We start from the raw sequence: 24229 nt of genomic DNA, 5'->3' as shown, positions 1-24229 counted from the left end.
TAAACTTAATTAGGAAAACACTAACGATTACCAACTATTAATCTACTAATCTAAATAGAAAAAATGAAGAATCTTGATCTTCTCTTGCTTTACAAATCTCCTGATATAAAATTCTTTCTTATAAACTAACTAAAATATCTTTTTAATTCAAAATGAGGATAAACTCCTTTTACTTTTCTATGTTCTTCGTCTCTGAGAAGGTAACTTCCAGCATGAGGTATCTGAATAATTCGATAAGGTCCATTATACAGATTATACCACTTCTTATTCAGTCTCTTTTTCCTTGATGACTTAGGACGATTTCTTAATAATACAGCATCACCTACTTTATAGGTAATTACTACTCCTAGTCTCTTATCAAACTGATTCTTGCGTATTTTAGCCTTATGTGTTAATCCTGAGTATGCCTTACGTATTATTTCCTGGTGATTTCCTTGCTTCTGACTTATAGCCAATTATCATTACTCTGTTTATTAAATAAAATTTCATTTGGCGAATAACCGTCGATAGATGTGGTAGCTCGTTGTATATTGTTTCAAAACTATCTATCAGCTCCACCCATCGATGGTGTTGTTTACCCACATACGTTCTTATAAACCTATTGAATTCTCGAAATATCCTTTCTATTGGGTTCCCCGACGTGTTGAAGCGAGATATGAATACATGAGCCACTCCCCATGTCTTCATAGCCTCACGCCACATCTTACTTCTAAAGTAAGAGGCATTATCAGAAATTAACCTCGTCGATTTACCTATGTTCACTAAATAGTCGTCTTTGATTTTCTTTAACATCGGTTTAACATTAGTTGATCGTAGCGGATACAATTTCACATGTTTCGAGAATAAATCATACACAGCAAATGCATACTTAAAATTCCTCTTGGCTCGTGGAAAAGGTCCACATGTATCGCATGATACAACACTCAGTGGTAGCTTAGGTACTATGGGATGCAAAACGCCTTTAATACCATAATTAACTGGTTTTGCTCTTTGACATATTTTACATCTTTTTAGTATCTTTTGAGCTCTCTTTAATAAATTTGGATAAAAACATAATAAGTTTCATAACGCATTTCTGAGATCCAAAATGACCCCAACGGACATGGGTAAACCATAAAACAGGATAAACATACTTATCAGGAATACAGACACTTTTTCGATATAACAACACACCTTACTTTATTCTGTAGTGATTCTTAATCTTATTATTCTTGCCAGTACTTAAATTACTTATAATCTCCTTCCATCTACCATCTATCCTTTGCATTTGTCCCAAATGGGAACACATCTCACTTTCTTCCCTTGTATATGGAACAGTTTAAAGTATCATTATCTTAAAATCTACGATCCGTTCTTCTTCGATTTCACCGGACTTCGGTGTTGGCAGTCTCGACAATGCGTCTGCCACGACACTGTCGCCACCCTTGACGTGCTTAACTGTTATGTTGTACTCTTGTAACACTAATGCCTATCATGTAAGTCGTGCATGTAACATTCGACTTGACATAAGAACAGTGACAGCTTTGTGATCACAATATATGACTATTTTCTTACCATATACGAAGTATCTGAGTTTCTTCAACGCCCATATTATCGCTAATACCTCTAATTCAGTTGTACAGTATGAACGTTCACAATTAGAGAGTGTTCTACTAGCAAACGCAATTATTTTAATTGTATCTACATTAGTTTCGTCATTAATCTGAAATAACGTAGCCCCCAATCCTGTCTCTGATGCATCAGTCGCGATGAAAAAATCCTCTTCCATTCGCGGATGGTGCAGCAGCGGAGCATTAAGTAGAACACTACACATTTCATCAAAAGCTTGACTACAAGCATCAGTCCAATGCCATGGTATATTTTTTCGTAACAATTGTAACAGGCATTCTTTATTCAACAACTGGTGTGAGATGAATTTTCTGAAAAAGGACACTAATCCCAAGAATGATTTCAACTGCTTCCTATTGATAGGATATGGGCAGTTTCTAATTGCGTCTAAATCCTTAGGTTTTGGCACTATTCCCTCTGGTGTAACTATATGACCAAGAAATTTAATTTGATCTTTACCGAATTTTGATTTAGCCAAATTAATTGTCATTCTATACTCTAAGAATTTTTCAAACACCCGATTTAATAATTCAAGATGTTCTGCCCACGTTTCCGTGGCAATTAGTAAATCGTCTACATAAACCGTAACTCGTTCCAATAGATCTTGACCAAACACTGTGTCTAGTGCTGCTATGAATACACCACCACTAATGTTTACCCCAAACGGCATTACCTTAAATTGATAGCTTCTTCCCAAATCAATAAAAGCGGCGTATTTTCGTGACTCTTTAGAGATCTTTGTTTTCCAATATGAACTTTTGAGATCGAGGGAGGTCAGAAACTTCACTCCATGGAATTTTTGCACGAGTTCTTCAAGATTTTCTGGACGAGTCCTCACTGGTTTGATAATTTGATTCATATCCCTCGCATCTACGACTAAACGTATCTCCCCATTTGGCTTAGTTACAGCTAAAAGAGGGCTGGAGTACTCTGACGTTGAAGTTTCTATAATACCCCAGTCTCAAATCTGTTTTATTTCCTTGGTCACTGCTTCTCTCTTTGACCAAGGGACTGAGTATGTCGTCTTACAGAATGAGGGTAGGTTTCAATGTGGTACTCGAAGTTTTTAATTATTCCTGGTTTTTTATTAAATACAGGTAGATATGATCTTAACACTTCCCTTAACTCTATCTGCTCCTGAATTGATAAGTATTCTAATTTCCTAACCTTTTAATCGATGCTCAACATCTCGGTTTCAACCTCCTTTAATTTGTCACGGTCATCACCTATGTATTGCACAATATTCATCGGAACATAATCGAGAATCAAATATTGACAACATTTTCCTAAAATAATTCTCTTCTTTCTTAACATTATCTTCAATGGCTTATCGTTAACAGTTGACGTACAAACACCATCCTTAATGTCCGGGATTGCTAGTATTCATATAAAAAATCCATTCCCCAGATGCACGGTGTAGTCATTTTAGATACTATCAAGAAAGCACATTCCAATTTAGCTTCTTGTAGTTCTACTGCTACCCGCACTTGTTTAATTATCTTCTGCGCTTTAGCGCTAAAACCACCCAAAACGGTACATCCTGACACTGGTAAAGTGAGTAGCTTCTGTTGGCTACTAACCATATTTAAGGAATTACTCGTCATTACACTGACCGTTGCACTTATGTCAATCAGAATACTTACAGGAATATTATTAATCTTAGCATCTACTATAGCCTGTAAAGTAATTTCTTCCTTATTGACTTCAGTCCTTGATTCTTTCATTAACTCGTCTCTGATGTCAGAGACGTTATTATAATTAAGGACATTGATTAACTCGTGAATTTTGCCTCCCTCCTCATAACCATCCATCCGAAGAAGGCCTAAAATGACTGCCTCTCGTTTGACCGCCCATCACTTAGGTTCCTCGGTGGTTCGTGTATTTCAACTAAATGTACTTCATTCACCTTTTGTGGGTACAGGTTGTCTCCTCTTACGTATCTACTGTTCGGTACTGATATAAGTCGATTGTAATTACAGGAGTTGCAGGTAGTATTGGGATTATTCCAATCTACATTAGTCATTTGACACGTTTCCCATTTAGATTTGCTCGGAGGCTCCATAGGAGCACAGTTATTCTGTCGGGCATCGCCACAACATTGGTGGTTTGGCGATTGCCGCCCCCCCCCCCCCCCCCCCCATAGTTTCTTTTCCTATTCATTGCTACTACAATTACTCTTTGGAATTCATTTTGTCCTTGCACTTGGTTATTGTTCGGTGCGAAAGCACCTTTAGGACGATTATAATTTGAATTCCAGTTTGGATTATCCTTTGGCTTGCGATCACTTTGGGCGCTACCATTTTTAAAGTTCTGGTTACAGTTGTTAAAATTCTTATTATTATTTGACCTATTTTAATTCCATTGATTGTTATTACCGTTAATACTATTATAATTAATGGTGTTGTTGTGCCATTGTCTGGCGTCCTCCATTAACATATCGATCGAGTCAATTACTGATAAAAACTGTTCTACGTCAAAGTCTGGTGCATGAGTAAGCTTTTCCCTTATATTGAACGGCAGCGTGCCCTTCAATATACGGATTACTTCACTACTTGAAATGGGTTCCGTCCAGTATCTAGTTTTATTTATATAACGTTCAAAGTATTGTCTTAACGTTTCTTTCTTAGGGTAGTAAAATTCGGGTTGGTAAACTGCCTTCCGCAAACGTTCTTGACGGCTCAAGGACCAATATTTCGCCAAGAAACGCCTTTCAAATTCTGAACACGTATTACATGTTTCACTAATTTTCGCGGCCCATAATGCACCTTCTCCTGTGATCTTCGACACGATAAATTGTATCTTATCAAATTCAGTCCAGCTGCGCGGAAATATTCTCTTAAACAAGTTTGTGAACACTTTCGGACTGATATTGTTTTTCTCACTAGAGAATGTGGGAAATTGCCTACTCTTAAAGATGCTGTGTTCCACCTTTAGAGAAGAAACACAGCTTCGTTGGACATACGGATCACTAGAGAATGTGGGAAATTGCCTACTCTTAAAGATGCTGTGTTCCACCCTTAGAGAAGAAACACAGCTTCGTTGGACATACGGATCGTCTACTTCCCAATGTGAATTTACTTCCCACGGATCACTGGCAAAGGCGTTGGACTGCATACACGGACGCTTCGTCTCGCAGTTGGATTTTATTTGACTGCCTACATATTCATTTTCTGGTTTTTGCGTCACTATAAAATCGTTACTTGGATGCTTGAGCAAACCGCACATGACAATCATGCACAACTTTATTTTTAATTTGATGAAATTCAGCAATAAAATTATTTGCCAAATCTTCTAATCTTTTACTCTGATTAATTATATAGTTATCGATCTTCTTAACCGTATTCTCTTCAATTTCATTCAGATGTTCCGTCATATTACTATAATTATCTGTCAAGGAATTAACCCTTATCGATACCATATACATTGTTCCGATAAATTACGAAAATTTTCTTGCAATTTATCTATACAATCAGTAATTTTAATTTCCTGCTTTTCTTGTTTAGATAATCTTCCAATTTATTATCCGCTTTGACCTTATGATCGACAAATCTAGCTTCAACATTCTCTATCCGGTTATCTACTTTAACCTGCTGTTCAGCTAATTCAGAAAATTTACTATTGAAAAATACTTGCTGTTCTGAAATTTTAATAGCTTGCTGTTCGACTACTTCAGAAATTTTACTATTCAAGGTCGCTTGCAGTACTGCATGCTGTTCGACTAATTCAGAAAATTTACTATTGAAAGACGCTTGCTGTTCTGAAAATTTAATGTATAATTTTACATGTACTTCAGCAAATTTTTCACCCAACATATTCAATTTTGATAACATTACACTGAGTATGTCTACACTTCCAGAGCAGTTCGGTGCGACGTTCATTCTACATTCGCGATCTATTACCTCTCTTACATCAGAATTTTGATCTGGTAATTCTACGACTTTTATCTTCTGTTCTAAACCCCGATACATTCGGTATCGCTTCTTTATCTGGTTCAGTAAACGTTTCACCTCCCACATTGACAATATTTCTATTACCTTCTTCCTGTTGTGACAAATCACTAATCTCCTTCCCTGATTCGTGTATTCTCTTATCTATATCACTACGCAGTCTCAAGTTTCTTTTAGACGTCATGATAACTACAGAACACAAGCACAGTGAAATCTCAATTATAACTCAGGTACAAAGTCTCCTCTATGATACTCAAAGGATCACTTATTTTGTGGATTGCTTACTTTTCTCTGTAGTTATAAATCGTCGTGGCGTGGGTGTGATCACTGTCTGCATTTAGCTCACTCGAAGTCGTGGAGCGTTGGCAGCGTTGTGGAGGAGTCATCCTGTCACGTCGTCTCTGCACTCGTCGTTGAGAAGAAACGTCGGCCGGTGTGACGTCCGGCGTCGTTGAGTTCAGTTCTGTGAACAAACAATATGTAGCTGTTGCCCACAAATATCACGTGGTCTTTTCAACGATCCGACTAGCGTCGTCTTCTCGATGAGGCGTCCACTGGCGTCGTTAGACACTGCGTTGCCTCCCAGACGAGGCGGCAGCTGGCATCGTCGAGCCCCAACGTTGCAGGCGCCAAAATGGTGTGTGGCGTCCCCCACTCCAACCGCGTGCTGATATTGTCGACGCCGTAGAGCTGCTACTGCCACAGCTCTCGCAGTGGAGTTGAGACACGATGCGCGATGACGTAGGTCTCCGTTGATGAACGGGAGACAGAAGTGAGAACTCATACGATGGATGCTTCTCTGATTTAAGATTGAATGATTCATTGCCCGGATATGCAGTATTTGTTAAATCTTATCTCACCCGCATCCTGCTCACCACCAATTTTGAGGAAACATTGTAATTATCAGTCTTGTCGTACGTTGTTGTCTCGTTGGTATGGAGTTGTTGAACATGTATGAAGCGAGATCAACAGATACTCTTTGATCACGTCTGAGTAAACCTATGCCGTAATGTTTAAAAAAAATGTTCAAAAGTTCTCTTTTCAATTAATGAAGTAGGTATTTTGATATTCAGATTAAATTGTCCCTTCTGAACAGACGTTGGTTAACTATCATTGGTTAAATCACTTAATAATGTAGTCCACGCTTGATATTTCACTTGGAACGAACAGTTTATTGTTCCTTGGCCACTAAATACTTTATAACTTTCGCACCACACGCAGTTGGTTGGTAAAGTCAGTTCTATTAAAATTAAGTTTCTTGACAATTACGACAACTTGACTCTTCAGCGTAATTGTGTTATCTTCGTGAAGTCATGTAATTGTGTCCTACTCGAGACTAATTGAGTGTAGTCCTTCGATATACTATTCACTCTTCTTTTAGTTCCAACTATTTGAACGTAAAGTCCAATATTCACTAGTTCCGTCAATAAAGTCCAATTAACCCGTTATGCACGGTTAAACGTATTTATCAGTTCCTGTCTCTGCTTAGAAAATCAGTTTCCGAAATTCGTTAATCATGTCACACAAGAAACACTTCTGAACGCAAAACAATCTCGACGCGTTCCGTACTCTCAATAACTAAGACAAGGATTGTTCTCGCACCTCTTTACAGGACGAGAGCCAGCAAGCGACTTCTTCTGTGAAAGAGTATTGTAGGTTAATTGAATTTCTTAGTTGCGCTTACAACTCTCTTCCACATAAAAGTTATCTCTGACTAACATCACCTTGGACTGAGCTTTCAAGATATTAATTGCAATTATCACTTGGATATTTGTCCATTCATTAAATCTGAGGTTTCTCCCTCCTCTTTTCACAACAAAAACCCTCAGTGATGCATAATGTTGTTGTTATCAAACATCTTGGTGTTAGCCTATCGGCAAAGATGTCGTATTTCCAAGGTAACTCTTCCCTACTTCATATTATGATATTCTGTCTTAATTGACTTTAAGGGGTTCGTTGGGGAGTTATAATGTGCTTTAGCATTGTCCTGCAAAATGATGGTCAGGTCCTGCAGAAAGTGTCATCACTTCTGTCTCTAAGCTGGTCGTAGGTTGTGTTCCAAAAATGAACAGCACAGAGACAGAAGTGATGTCACTTTCTGCAGGACCTGACCATCATTTTGCTGGACAATGCTCAAGCACCTACAGTCCGAGCTGTTAGTGATTTGTTTGCCGCTCGAACTGACAACATAACTGGCACTGCAAGAGTATCCTACGACTTCCACATCACTGGCAACAGGTTATACATAATGCTGGTGGCTACTTTGAAGGTCAGTAAAACTTTGAAATACGTATCTATTTTGTACGAGCTGTAAATAAATAGTTGCCACTATTAAAGTTCCAACCCTCGCAATTTGCACAGCTAATCATCACACGCACCATTATCGAAAAGTAAAGTACAAAAGGAAGAAACTGAATTTATGTGTATGCAAGCTAAGATTTTAAACTTACATGTAACATGAACTGTGCTCTCTCCTAGTTAGGTAGATAGGTAGGTGGTTACTGTTTGACGTCCCGTCGACAACGAGGTCATTAGAGACGGAGCGCTAGCTCGGGTGAGGGAAGGATTGGGAAGGAAATCGGCCGTGCCCTTTCAAAGGAACCATCCCGGCATTTGCCTGAAACGATTTAGGGAAATAACGGAAAACCTAAATCAGGATGGTTGGAGACGGGATTGAACCGTCGTCCTCCCGAATGCGAGTCCAGTGTGCTAACCACTGCGCCACCTCGCTCGGTCCTAGTTAGGAAACTGTGTGTCGACTTCCATTCACGTATTTCATTCTCAAATCCTAACTCGCCCGGGTCCTGAAATTCGTCCTTTGCACACATGCCTCTACCGGCCAACACAATTTCTCTTCTCACCTGTTGAAGTAATTTCACGAAATAAAGCCGTATAATGTCCTTTTGACGTATAACGCCCTTTCCCTTGAGCGTAGTCTTGAAATATTTTCCTGGACTGTTGCATACCAGTTTCACATGCTATGGCAACAAGAGAACTTCCCTCTTGTCACATTGTTGACTTACTTCCCGCCAGTATTCCTCCATGAAACCTCATCAAAATTCATCGTAATTTTAACATTTAAGTGCCCTGGCTCTCATTGTTTGTGCAGGTTCCCCACGTAGGTGTCCACACATGAAGTTCGTTCTCTGTTTGTGTGACCACGACAGTGGCAGAATGTGGTCGAACTGACTGATCCGAATTCCTTATTCGATAACTGTTCTCGCATTTGTGTAATTGCAACAAACAGTACAATTTTCCTCAAGCCTCTCACGTGTAAATTCCGTCCAGTTCTGAATGTTTTTCCTTTCTTAAATTAGGCTCTATATTGTCGAGACTCGTTACTGCCTGTTTCTGCTTGTTGCAGCTTTCTTCGAACAACTTCAGATCTTGCTTGATTTTATTTAGTTCATCCAGCAATGCTTTAACCACACTCCTCACGGCACTCACTTCAGATTGCAAATCCGCGACGACGCCATGGTGCTCTTCCGTTACTGTTTCTAATTCAGAATCTACATGGCGTATCCTCTCGTCTAGCTTTGAGAAAGTTCTCTCTTCAGCCTGGCAACATCGCCCCATATACTCCTTCTCCATATCGGTAAGTCGTTCCTCACCACGCTTCCTATGTTCTAGAATTTTCGAAAATCGTTCCGCTGCTTGTACTTCTAAGTCTACGCTAAATTTGTGTAATGCGGCACCTTACCTCTCTGTACTGATCCTGCATTATTCGACTGCGCTAGCATTTTGCTATTTCTGATACTTTGCTCTTCTTGTTGCTTCGCGATATTTTCCCCATAACTCTGGTGTATTCCCGCTACAAATCCTACACGTATCTGCATATTTCCTATTAAACTGGCTAGCACGGATTCTCCTGATACTAATTCACTGTACAATTCATGGTTCGTAACTTTCAATTTTGATTTTTATTGGTGGTAACTGCACTTGCAGGTTCAATAATCCCTGTTTGTAATCAAACACAAAATTACAAAAAACTTAAACACTTTCTGCAAAACTTTTTTAAAATTTTCGAAAATTTTCTACATATTGTCTCAATTGCATTTAACGTTAAAAATTTTTGCAAAGTTGTAATCAGTTTCAGTAGCTTAACTACCATCTTCAGATCAAATTTAGTATTATAAATGCAACTAGCAGTGTACAACACCGTTGCATCATCCATAGCATTCTTATTTTAAATCTCGAGGTAAAACCTGTTATATTCAGCCATGCTATCTGTGACAGCAACTGAAACATGGAGCCTGTAAAGAGTTATGAAAAAAATGTATATAGTGAATGCTATGGACGATGCACCGACGTTGTACACTGCTAGCTGCATTTATTATCCTACATGTGATCTGAAGATGATTGTTAAGCTACTGAAACTGGTCATCACATTGTAAATTTTTTTAATGTTCCATACAGCGTGTTACAAAAAGGTACAACCAAACTTTCAGGGAACATTCCTCACACACAAATAAAGAAAAGATGTTATGGGGACATGTGTCCGGAAACGCTTAATTTCCATGTTTGAGCTCATCTTAGCTTCGTTATTTCGTCAGTATGTACTGTACTTCCTCGATTCACTGCCAGTTGGCCCAATTGAAGGAAGGTAATGTTGACTTCGGTGCTTGTGTTGACATGCGACTCATTGCTCTACAGTACTAGCATCAACCACATCAGTACGTAGCATCAACAGGTTAGTGTTCAATACGAACGTGGTTTTGCAGTCAGTGCAATGTTTACAAATGCGGAGTTGGCAGATGCCCATTTGATGTATGGATTAGCACGGGGCAATAGCCGTGGCGAGGTACGTTTGTATCGAGACAGATTTCCAGAACGAAGGTGTCCCGACAGGAAGACGTTCGAAGCAATTGATCGGCGTCTTAGGGATCACGGAACATTCCAGCCTATGACTCGCGACTGGGGAAGACCTAGAACGACGAGGACACCTGCAATGGACGAGGCAAATCTTCGTGCAGTTGACGATAACCCTAATGTCAGCGTCAGAGAAGTAGCTGCTGTACAAGGTAACGTTGACCACGTCTCTGTATGGAGAGTGCTACGGGAGAACCAGTTGTTTCCGTACCGTGTACAGCGTGTGCACGCACTATCAGCAGCTTATTGGCCTCCACGGGTACACTTCTGCGAATGGTTCATCCCACAATGTGTCAATCCTCATTTCAGTGCAAATGTTCTCTTTACGGATGAGGCTTCATTCCAACGTGATCAAATTGCAAATTTTCACAATCAACACGTGTGGGCTGACGAGAATCCTCACGCAATTGTGCAATCACGTCATCAACACAGATTTTCTGTGAACGTTTGGGCAGGTATTTTTGGTGATGTCTTGATTGGGCCCCATGTTCTTCCACCCACGCTCAATGGAGCACGTTATCATGATTTCATACGGGATACTCTACCTGTGCTGCTAGAACATGTGCCTTTACAAGTACGACAAAACATGTGGTTCATGCACGATGGAGCTCCTGCACATTTCAGTCGAAGTGTTCGTACTCTTCTCAACAACAGATTCGGTGACCGATGGATTGGTAGAGGCGGACCAATTACATGGCCTCCTGATCTCAACCCTCTTAACTTTCATTTATGGGGGCATTTGAAAGTTTTTGTCTACGCAACCCCGGTACCAAATGTAGAGACTCTTCGTGCTCGGATTGTGGACGGCTGTGATACAATACACTATTCTCCAGGGCTGCATCTGCGCATCAGGGATTCCATGCGACGGAGGGTGGATGCATGTATCCTCGCTAACGGAGGACATTTTGAACATTTCCTGTAACAAAGTGTTTGAAGTCACGGTGGTAAGTTCTGTTGCTGTGTGTTTCCATTCCATGATTAATGTGATTTGAAGAGAAGTAATAAAATGAGCTCTAACATGGAAAGTAAACGTTTCCGGACACATGTCCACATAACATCTTTTCTTTATTTGTGTGTGACGAATGTTTCCTGAAAGTTTGGCCTTACCTTTTTGTAACATCCTGTATACATTGATAATTCAAAACGTTACAACCACCTGCTTAATAACTTTGGAACTAAATACATCACTGTTTCTGCGCATCAGGGATCTGAGAGTTTGTTGGTAGGTTTGTGGAGGTATGTGTCATGAGATGTATATGCACAGGTCATGTAATTCTCGTAAACAACGGACTGCTGATCATCGTACGCGATGATGGCGCCCGATAGCGACCCAGTGGGTTCCATAGGAATAACATCAGGCGAATTTGGTCGCCAAGTCAGCAACGTGAGTTCACTATAATGCACCTCAAACCACTGTAGCACGATTCTGGCTTCTACATCTACATCTACATCCATACTCCGCAAGCCACCTGTCGGTGTGTGGCGGAGGGTACCTTGATTACCTCTATCGGTTCTCCCTTCTATTCCAGTCTCGTATTGTTTGTGGAGAGAAGGATTGTCGGTATGCTTCTCTGTGGGCTCTAATCTCTCTGATTTTATCCTCATGGTCTCTTCGCGAGATATACGTAGGAGGGAGCAATATACTGCTTGACTCTTCGGTGAAGGTACGTTCTCGAAACACCAACAAAAGCCAGCACCGAGCTACTGAACGTCTCTCCTGCAGAGTCTTCCACTGGAGTTTATCTATCAGCTCCGTAACGCTTTCGCTATGACTAAATGATCCTGTAACGAAGCGCGCTGCTGTCCGCTGGATCTTCTTTATCTCTTCTATCAAACCTATCTGGTACGGATCCCACACTGCTGAGCAGTATTCAAGCAGTGGGCGAACAAGCATACTGTAACCTACTTCCTTTGTTTTCGGATGCATTTCTTTAGGATTCGTCCAGTGAATCTCAGTCTAGCATCTGCTTCACCGACGATTAACTTTATAAGATCATTCCATTTTAAATCACTCCTAATGAGTACTCCCAGATAATTTACGGAATTAACTGCTTCCAGTTGCTGACCTGCTATTTTGTAGCTAAATGATAAGGGATCTATCTTTCTATGTATTCGCAGCACATTACACTTGTCTACATTGAGATTCAGTTGCCATTCCCTGCGCCATGCGTCAATTCGCTGCAGATCCTCCTGCATTTCAGTACAATTTTCCATTGTTACAACCTCTCGATATACCACAGCATCATCCGAAAAAAGCCTCAGTGAACTTCCGATGTCATCCACCAGGTCATTTATGTATATTGTGAATAGCAACGGTCCTACGACACTCCCCTGCGGCACACCTGAAATCACTCTTACTTCGGAAGACTTCTGTCCATCGAGAATGACACGCTGCGTTCTGTTATCTAGGAACTCTTCAATCCAATTACACAATTGGTATGATAGTCCATATACTCTTACTTTGTTGATTAAACGACTGCGGGGAACTGTATCGAACGCCTTGCGGAAGTTCAAAATGGTTCAAATGGCTCTGAGCACTATGGGACTCAACTGCTGTGGTCATTAGCCCCCTAGAACTTAGAACTACTTAAACCTAACTAACCTAAGGACATCACACACATCCATTTCCGAGGCAGGATTCGAACCTGCGACCGTAGCAGTCGCACGGTTCCGGACTGCGCGCCTAGAACCGCGAGACCACCGCGGCCGGCGGAAGTCAAGAAACACGGCATCTACCTGGGAACCCGTGTCTATGGCCCTCTGAGTCTCGTGGACGAATAGTGCAAGCTGTGTTTCACACGACCGTCTTTTTCGAAACCCATGCTGATTCCTACAGAGTAGATTTCTAGTCTCCAGAAAAGTCATTATATTCGAACATAATACGTATTCCAAAATTCTACAACTTATCGACGTTAGAGATATAGGTCTATAGTTCTGCACATCTGTTCGACGTCCCTTCTTGAAAACAGGGATAACCTGTGCCCTTTTCCAATCCTTTGAAACGCTACGCTCTTCTAGAGACCTACGGTACACCGCTGCAAGGACGGGGGGAAGTTCCTTCGCGTACTCTGTGTAAAATCGAACTGGTATCCCATCCGGTCCAGTTGCCTTTCCTCTTTTGAGCGATTTTAATTGTTTCTCTATTCCTCTGTCGTCTATTTCGATATCTACACGGACAGGTATACTGTTGAATGATAAAATCGCCATCGGGGAAGACATCAGGCATGAAGGGATGGTAGGTAGGTGGTAAGTTCCTACGGGACCAAACTGCTGAGGTCGTCGGTCCCTACGCTTACACACTACTTAATCTAACTAAGGACAACACACACACCCATGCCAGAGGAAGGAGTCGAACCACCAACGGGGAGGCAGCGCGAACCATGGCAAGGCGCCCATAGACCCCGCGGCAACTCCACGCGGCATGAAGGGATGCAGGTGGTTCGCAGCTGTCAGGATATCTTTGCTTACCACCACACGTCCAATGTAAGGGCAGATGAATGTCTCCCACAGCATAATACTGCTGCCACCATCCTGCGTCCGTGGCGCGCTGCACGTTTCGAGCCGCCGTTCACCTCGATGGCGGCGTTTGTGGAGACGGCCATCGAACTAATTTAGCAAAAATGTGATTCACCCGAAGAGCCGACACGTTCCCGTCGATCGACGGTCGAATCCCTACGGTATCGTGTCCACCGCAACCATAATTGACGATGTCATTGGGTCAACATGCTAACACGTGAGGGTGGTCTGCTGCGGAACTCCATGTTCAGCAATGTGGGATGAACGGTGTGCGTGAACCAGCGTTGTGCTCTTTCGGCAGAGATGCTGTAGATCGCGATCTATCCTACTTTACAGAGAAGGAAAACCTTCGAACCGCACACTCTGTGAAAGGTCTTCGATGTCCAACCATTTAGCGCCTAGTGGTAGTTTCGCTTTTCTTCTACCCCTTTCTGTAGATGCTCACGGCAGTAGCACGTAAACATTCGACCAACTTCACCGTTTTCGAGATACTCGTTCCACGCTCTGTGTAATAATAATCTGCCCTTTGTGAATGTCGCTTATTTCAGGGGGTTTTCTCATTTGCGGCCCATATCTCCGATAGGGTGATGCCCCGGCCTTGTCTGCTCCAGTTTCATACTTTTGTTACTGCGTCACATGCCCGCAACAGCACCAGGCGGTATCCATCGTCGCGTTGGTCATAATGTTTCGGCTCACCAGTGTTGAAATATATAGAAACTGTTTGAAAATTGTAAGAGTTAAAGATTTTAAAAATTTTTTAACTTTATATTTGATTGTTTGTTTACGCTTCTATTCTGACAATGTCAGATATATTCATGTTTGACTAGTGGATTGTTCTCTCATGACCAGTACTGTCCTACGTTCATCTTCCTCGTCCTTTCTCATTTTCCCATACGTTGTTTCCTTGTCGATTAGTCGATCGTCAATGTTAAGCCCACACGTTTCCTGCTTGAAATACCACGCTCTCACACCGTTCTCAGCTGTTTGAGGAAAACTCTGCACTTCGCTTCTCCGTACATTAAGGATACAAAGATACACTACTGGCCATTAAAATTGCTACACCACGAAGATGACGTGCTACAGACGCGAAATTTAACAGACGGGAAGAAGAGGCTGTGATATGCAAATGATTAGCTTTTCAGAGCATTCACACAAGGTTGGCGCCGGTGGCGACACCTACATCGTGCTCACTTGAGGGAAGTTTCCAACCGATTTCTCGTACATAAACAGCACTTGACCGGCGTTGCCTGGTGAAACGTTGTTGTGATGCCTCGTGTAAGGCCGGCCGAAGTGTCCGTGCGGTTCTAGGCGCTGCAGTCTGGACCCGAGCGACCGCTACGGTCGCAGTTTCGAAACCAGCCTCGGGCATGGATGTGTGTGATGTCCTTAGGTTAATTAGGTTTAATTAGTTCTAAGTTCTAGGCGACTGATGACCTCAGAAGTTAATTCGCATAGTGCTCAGAACCATTTCAACCATTTGAACCTCGTGTAAGGAGTAGAAACGCATACCATCACGTTTCCGACTTTGATAAAGGTCGGATTGTAGCCTATCGCGATTGAGGTTTATCGTATCGCGACATTGCTGCTCGCATTGGTCGAGATCCAATGACTGTTAGCAGAATATGGAATCGGTGAGTTCAGGAGGGTAACACGGATCGCCATGCTGGATCCCAACGGCCTTGTATCACTAGCAGTCGAGATGACAGGCATCTTATCCGCATAGCTGTAACGGATCGTGCAGCCACGTCTCGATCCCTGAGTCAACAGATGTGGACGTTTGCAAGACAACAACCATCTGCACGAACAGTTCGACGACGTTTGCAGCAGCATGGACTATCAGCTCGGAGACCATAGCTGCGGTTACCCTTGACGCTGCATCATCGACAGGAGCGCCTGTGATGGTGTACTCAACGACGAACCTGGGTGCACAAATGGCAAAACGTCATTTTTTCGGATGAATCCAGGTTGTTTACAGCACCATGATGGTCGCATCCGTGTTGGCGACACCGGGGTGAACGCACATTGGAAGCGTGTATTCGTCATCGCCATACTGGTGTATCACCCGGTGTGATGTGTTCAAATGTTCAAATGTGTGTGAAATCTTATGGGACTTAACTGCTAAAGTCATCAGTCCCTAAGCTTACACACTACTTAACCTAAATTATCCTAAGGACAAACACACCCATGCCCGAGGAAGGACTCGAACCTCCGCCGGGACCAGCCGCACAGTCCATGACTGCAGCTCCATTAGACCTCTAGGCTAATCCCGCGCGGCTCATCCGGCGTGATGGTATGGGGTGCCATTGATTACACGTCTCTGTCACCTCTTGTTTGCATTTACGCTACTCTGAACAGTGGACGTTACATTTCAGACGTATTACGATCCGTGGTTCTACCCTTAATTCCATCCCTGCGAAACCCTACAATTCAGCAGGATAATGCACCACCGCATGTTGCAGGTCCTGTACGGACCTTTCTAGATACAGAAAATGTTCGACTGTTGCCCTGGCCAGCACATTCTCCAGATCTCTCACCAATTTAAAACGTCTGGTCAATGGTGGCCGAGCAACTGGCTCGTCACAATAAGCCAGTCACTACCCTTAATGAACTGTGGTACTGTGTTGAAGCTCCATGTGCAGCTGTACCTGTACACGCCATCCAAGCTCTGTTTGACTCAGTGCCCAAGCGTATCAAGGCCGTTATTATCGCCAGAGGTGGTTGTTCTGGGTACTGATTTCTCAGGATCTATGCGCGCAAATTGCGTGAAAATGTATCACATGTCAGTTCTAGTATAATATATTTGTCCACTGAATACCCGTTTATCATCTGCATTTCTTCTTGATGTAGCAATGTTAATGGCCAGTAGTGTATATTCCCCACAAAAATATAGCTATCCACTGGCAACCATATCCCTTTTTATTCGTCCCCCACGGTGCAGTGCGTTTGATTTCTGATTTCTGTACACTACTGAGGAACATTTATGTCTTTACTTCACGTGTCACAAAGTGAAGCATGATTACGCAACCCTGATATAGCAGATGAGTGAGTACGAGTACACTCCATAACCAGTGATACTAATGTCACATACAATACATAGGATCGCAACCCAATCCAAAAATGTGTTAAGCGAAAATTGATTCGAGAGAATTACTGGTTGCGCCGTTTTGTATCAACGGTACAAAATGTTGCTCAAGTTACCACCCGACAGTTATTCCATTGCCGGCCACGGTGGTCTCGCGGTTCTAGGCGCGCAGTCCGGAACCGTGCGACTACTACGGTCGCAGGTTCGAATCCTGCCTCGGGCATGGATGTGTGTGATGTCCTTAGGTTAGTTAGGTTTAAGTAGTTCTAAGTTCTAGGGGACTGATGACCACAGCAGTTTAGTCCCATAGTGCTCAGAGCCATTTGAACCATTTTTTAGTTATTCCATTACTAGACGTACAGTGTGACAATTATTGAACTATATGAAATGAAACCGTTATAACGTCTGAACGGTCTGCGTCAGGACGTTCAAACTGCAACCTGGGCCGCAGGCCATTATGGGAGTTAGTATGCGCCTCATGGTTTGGTTTAGCGACAAAGTCCACTTTCATTTGGATGGGTTCATCAATAAGCAAAATTGGCGCAATTAGTGGACTGAGAATCCGCATTTCGCGGTCGGGAAGTCTCTTCATCCTCAGTGGGTGAGTGTGTGGTGTGCAATGTCCAGTCACGGAATAATCGGTGCGATATTCTTTGATGGCATGGTGACTACCGAACGTTACGTGAAGGTTTTGGAAGATGATTTTCCAAAGTGACCCTGATTTCGAGAAGATGTGGTCCATGCAAGACGGAGCTCAACCCCATCTTAGCAGAAGAGTGATGTCATGGAGGAGCACTTTGGGCACCGCATTCTGGCTCTGGCTCTGGGCCTCGATTGACCACCATATTCTCCGGATCTGAACATATGCGACTCCTTTTTGTGGGGCTATATTAAAGACAAGATGTACAACAATAACCCCAAAACCATTACTGAGCTGAAAACAGCCATTCAGGTGTCTTCGACAGCATCGATGTTCCGACACTTCAGTGGGCCATGCAGAATTTCGCTATTCGTCTGCGTCACATCATCGCCAAGGATGGTAGGCATATCTAACGTGTCATAACCTCAATTCGAATATTTGTAGTGACATTTACGTGTTGAATAAAGTGTGCGCTCGCCGTGGTTTGCAACTGATTTACGTGTTTTTCATTTACTTCCGTAATTGTCACCCTGTACCTAAATTATTAATCTGATCCATGGCAATTTGGTCTCCAACAATAAACGAGTTGGTCTCTTCTTTCTCTTCCTCACACAAAGCCAAGCTACATCTATATCTACATCTACATCTACATTTATACTCCGCAAGCCACGCAACGGTGTGTGGCGGAGGGCACTTTGCGTGCCACTGTCATTACCTCCCTTTCCTGTTCCAGTCGCGTATGGTTCGCGGGAAGAACGACTGCCGGAAAGCCTCCGTGCGCGCTCGAATCTCTCTAATTTTACATTCGTGATCTCCTCGGGAGGTATAAGTATGGGGAAGCAATATATTCGATACCTCATCCAGAAACGCACCCTCTCTAAACCTGGACAGCAAGCTACACCGCGATGCAGAGCGCCTCTCTTGCAGAGTCTGCCACTTGAGTTTTCTAAACACCTCCGTAACGCTGTCACGCATACCAAATAACCCTGTGACGAAATGCGCCGCTCTTCTTTGGATCTTCTCTATCTCCTCTGTCGACCCGACCTGGTACGGATCTCACACTGATGAGCAATACTCAATTATAGGTCGAACGAGTGTTTTGTAAGCCACCTCCTTTGTTGATGGACTACATTTTTTAAGGACTCTCCCAATGAATCTCAACCTGGCATCCGCCTTACCAACAATTAATTTTATATGCTAATTCTTAACAGTAACGTATGGAGTGTCCACAACGTTTGCACATTCGCAGAATTCGGGTACAGTTTGGTTACAAGGTGCGCTATAACCAGTAAGGTTGCTCATGCTTGGACATAAACTATCTCTGCTACTCGAGATTTAATCTCACAGAATATTTCTTATAGTATAGCATTGCCCCATACACGAAACAATACCTACAAAAAACCTACCAGAATTACAACACACTTCACGAAACGCAGTAAACTCCTAACCAGACATGTTGTTGTTGTGGTCTTCAGTCCTGAGACTGGTTTGATGCATCTCTCCATGCTACTCTATCTTGTGCAAGCTTCTTCATCTCCCAGTACCTACTGCAGCCTACATCCTTCCTAATCTGCTTAGTGTATTCATCTCTTGGTCTCCCTCTACGATTTTTACCCTCCACACTGGCCTCCAGTACTAAACTGACGATCCCTTGATGCCTCAGAACATGTCCTACAAACCGATCCCTTCTTCTAGTCATTAGTTATGTGATCTACCCATCTAATCTTCAGCATTCTTCTGTAGCACCACATTTCGAAAGCTTCTATTCTCTTCTTGTCTAAACTGCTTATCGTCCATGTTTCACTTCCATACACGGCTACACTCCATACAAACACTTTCAGAAACGACTGCCTGACACTTAAATCAATGCTCGCTGTTAACAAATTTCTCTTCTTCAGAAACGCTTTCCTTGCCATTGTCAGTCTACATTTTATATCCTCTCTACTTCGACCATCATCAGTTATTTTGCTCCCCAAATAGCAAAACTCCCTTACTACTTTAAATGTCATTTCCTAATCTAATTCCCTCAGCATCAGCCGACTTAATTCGACTACATTCCATTATCCTCGTTTTGCTTTTGTTGATGTTCATCTTATATCCTCCTTTCAAGACACTGTCCATTCCGTTCAACTGCTCTTCCAAGTCCTTTTGCTGTCTCTGAAAGAATTACAATGTCATCGGCAAAGGGGATACAACCCTGACCCCGACTTCGTCAGCCAGAACTTGGTAACTGAGTGCGTGAAAGATGTCCTGGGTCCTATTCCACACTCCCAACATAGACCCATCAAACTCACAGTTACTTCAGCACTGGTGCCACTGCGGATTCCATTTCGACGAAGATTTAATTTAAAGAGGGCAAACTGGAACGGTTTCGCAATTGGAATCGACGAAAAGCTGCAAACTCTAGAACCAACACCCAGCAACTACGATACGTTCATAGAAATCGTCCAGAATGTATCAAGAAAGTCTATCCCTAGGGGCTGCAGAACGGGCCTAACGAAAGACAGCAGGCAATTGTACGATGCATATAAGGAAAAGTATGACGAGAACCCATTCTCTGAAGAAACTCTTGAACTTGCAAATGTATTTACCGACCAGATAATCGAGAAGCGCCGAGAAGAATGGCAACATCTAATTGAAAGTGTAGACATGAAATATTCTAGCCGGATTGCCTGGAAGACAATTAAGAAGCTAAATAATGACCCTAAGCAGCAAACGGAAGCACTAAGAGTAACAGCCAACCAAATAGCGCACGAACTCGTTCTTAATGGCAAAACGAAGACTCCAGCAAAAACCATCCCAATAAGAAGTGGCGAAAGTGACACGAACTACTACAGCCGTTCATGTAGCATCGAAGAGCTAAAGTCCGCACTTAAATCTCTGAAACCTAACAAAGCAGCAGGGCTAGACGACATTAGGAATGAACAGATCCTTAAATTTGGCGAGTACACGAAAAACTGGCTGCTCCTACTTTTCAATACCTGTATCCGGCTAAACAACATCCCGAAAATCTGGAGAAAGGGCAAGGTCATAGCCATTCCAAAACCCGGCAAACCATTGGACGAGCCAAAAAATTTCAGACCGGTAACATTACTTTGCTGCTTGTACAAGGTGTTCGAGCGCATGCTGCTGAATAGACTTGCGCCTAATATTGATCATCAGATAATTCCGGAACAGGCGGGGTTTCGCCCTGGGAAACCTTGCACTGGACAGGTCTTGAATCTTACCCAGTTCATAGAGAATGGGTACGAGAACCGCCTAATTACTGGACCCATACTTGTCGACCTCTCATCCGCATTCGACACTGTTAATCTCAAACTGCTGCTCACTAAAATATACGCTATGACTAATGATTTCGGGCTGATACAAATTGTATCAACTCTTCTCAGCAACAGACGGTTCATCGTAAACATAGGAGGGAAGCGAAGCCGATGGCGTATCCAGAAAAATGGACTACCCCAAGGAAGTGTCCTCGCACCCACTCTTTTCAACTTAAATGTGAATGATGAACCAGTTGCACCAGGGACTAGGAGCTTTGCTTACGCGGACGATCTTGCAATAGCCGTGCAGGGTCGGAACTTTAACGACATAGAAATTAGTCTTACGAATGCCCTCAACGGTCTAACGCCAGACTACGAAGCCAACTGCGTACGCCCGAACGCAGCAAAAACATTATACTGCCTATTCCATCTTCGAAACCGAGACGCCAAACATATCCTAAACATCACGTGGAACAACCAACGGATCGCGTTCAGCAGCACTCCTTGTTATTTAGGCGTCACCCTTGACCGCACACTTACAGACATCATATAGACAAGGTCATGGGTAAACTATTAACAAGAAACAACCTCCTGAGCAAGCTCACGTCCACAAAATGGGGTGCTGACCCACATACTTTACGTACGTCGGCACTTGCACTCTGCTACTCGGTTGCTGAATACGCTGCCCCAGTTTGGGAAAGATCAGCGGATGCGAAAAGAGTGGATCCTCTGCTGAATGATGCTTGTCGCATAATCACGGGATGCCTAAGACCCACCCCGGTTAGCCAACTTCACTTGCTTAGTGGCATAGCTCCACCCAACATCAGACGAGCTATAGCAAGCGAAGCAGAGCGCATCAAGCAGCTGCGCGGCCAGTGCCATCCTCTCTTCAGACAAAACCCTCCACATACACGTCTAAAATCAAGACGGAGCTTCCTCACCTCAGTTCAACCGCTCGAAACCTCAAAACAAAGGGCCAGATTGTCAAAATGGCAAGCAACATTGCCTACGGGAGACCAGGCACCTCTAATCTCACCCAACGAACAATTGGCCTCTGGAAATGAACTAAAATGGCCATTATGGAGAACCCTCAACCGCCTACGAACTGGGGTGGGCAGATACAACGTAAACATGTGTAAATGGGGACACCGAGGCGGGATGGACACGTGCCAGTGTGGACAGACCCAAACAATGGACCACCTCCTGGAATGCAGCAACATGGGGGAAGTGTGCAGGAAAAAAGATCTGGCAAACGCTACGGCAGTGACAGTTACATGCGCTGAATTTTGGCGGGACGTGATATGATATATATAATATGTTTGTCTTTATACTGCAATGTGACTCCCCATTTTGGGTTTGTTTTATTTATACATATGTGTATTGTATTTGTATTTGTGTGTATATGTAATATGTGGGTTGTCTATGGCTTGGACACGATTAAATAAATAAAATTTAGTTGCATTTATTTCTGGCTGGAGTCCTCTCACCATTGGACTGGGAATGGGTGGATATGACTTTGGCTGCACACCAACGAGCCAATTTAAGTAGGACTTCGGCGAAACAGGCCAATAAATTTGAGCGGCTTAACCGCGCTCAAGGAGCTACTGCGTCCAACGGCATTCACCGCACTGTTTTCAACTTCTCTGACAAGGAACTCAATGAAGCTACCATCTCGGCTCTCAGTAAAGGATTGAACTTTGCATCGAGCACCAGCGCCACCTGAAATACAGGTATTTGGAAAAATCGGTGGCGACTGAGCATAGCCAGCGTAAGAAACATAAGATTTAATTTGAATAAAACCAGAGTAATAGCCCACACATCGAATTACTGGGACCATGTGATCCGGGAAGCAGACAAAATTAGATTTAGCGATAATAACTTTAACAGAGACAACGGTTATGCACTTAGCAACACCTGGAAGAGTGCACTGGATAAAGAAAAATCGCAGAGGAAAACTTTTCGCACTTTACCTCCTGATTCAAGGGATGGCGCTGCAAGCAACGCGGGATAGAAACTACATCTATGGAAGTAGATGACACCACTTCACTACGCGTCATATTGCTGTTGCTATGACGTATTCCAGTCAATCAGAAGCCGTCCTTTGTATATAAAAGTGGGAGCCTCGCCAGTTTACGACAGTCAGTTTTAGCCCTGACGACGACCATGGAGGTAGTGGTCGAAAGCTTGGAGTTTTAACCTGAATTGACGCGATATATACACCGAGAAATTTTTACATTAAGTCATGTCACTCAAATTCTCAGGATATGATGAGAGTGTGGGTATTTGTTAATAACAAATTAAATTTAATATTATTACAATTATCTAAATTTCATCATTTAAGGCACCAGCAGAGGCCACCTAAAGGCAGATATGTAAGTACTCTCAATATCCATTTTTTAGTATTTTCTGTATTTTCCCATAATTTCTACAATTTTTGTATATTTCCCTACTTTTTGAAATTTATCATAGACACATCAAAAAAGGTTTTGCATCAACTCGTTTCCGAGAGTTCCGGAACCTGTACAGAAAATTTGAATAAAGGTCAACATAAACATCATTTCCGCACTTTTTATTGTTCATGAAAACCACACATTGCATGTTGTACCACCATACAGCGAGACCTTCAGGGGACGTGCTACAGATTGCTGTACACACAGGTACCTGTAATACCCAGTAGCACGTCCTCTTGCATTGATGCATGCATGTATTCATCGTCGGTTCCCGTCAGATCACCGAAGTTTAACGCTGTCGGGCGTGGTCGGCACTTGGATGGGTGACCATCAAGGCCGCCATGCGCTGTTACCATTTTTCGGGATGCACTCAGCCTGGTGATGCCAATTGAGGAGCTAATCGGCCGATTAGTAGCGGCTTCGGTCAAGAATACCATCATAACGATCAGGAGAGCGGTGTGCTGACCAAGCACTCCTCTTATCCGCATCCTCCTCTGAGGACGACACGGCGGTCGGACAGTCCCGGTAGGTCACTCGTGGCCTGAAGACGGGGTGCTTTTTTATGTATTCATCGTGGCCTACTATCCACAAGTTCATCAAGGCACTGTTGGTCCAGATTGTCCCACTCCTCAATGGCGATTCAGCATAGATCGCTCTGAGTGGTTGGTGGGTCACGTCGTCCACAAACAGCCCTTTTAAATCTGTCTCAGGCATATTCGATAGGGTTCATGTCTGCAGAAAATGCTGGACACTCTAATCGAGCGATGTCGTTATCCTGAAACATGTCATTTAAAAGATGTGCACGATGGGGGCGCGAATTGTCGTCAATGAAGACGAAAGCCCCCCCAATATGCTGC

This window comes from Schistocerca gregaria, chromosome X, assembly GCF_023897955.1.
Source record: "Schistocerca gregaria isolate iqSchGreg1 chromosome X, iqSchGreg1.2, whole genome shotgun sequence".
NCBI lineage: Eukaryota > Metazoa > Arthropoda > Insecta > Orthoptera > Acrididae > Schistocerca > Schistocerca gregaria.
Note: the sequence above shows the minus strand (reverse complement) of the source record.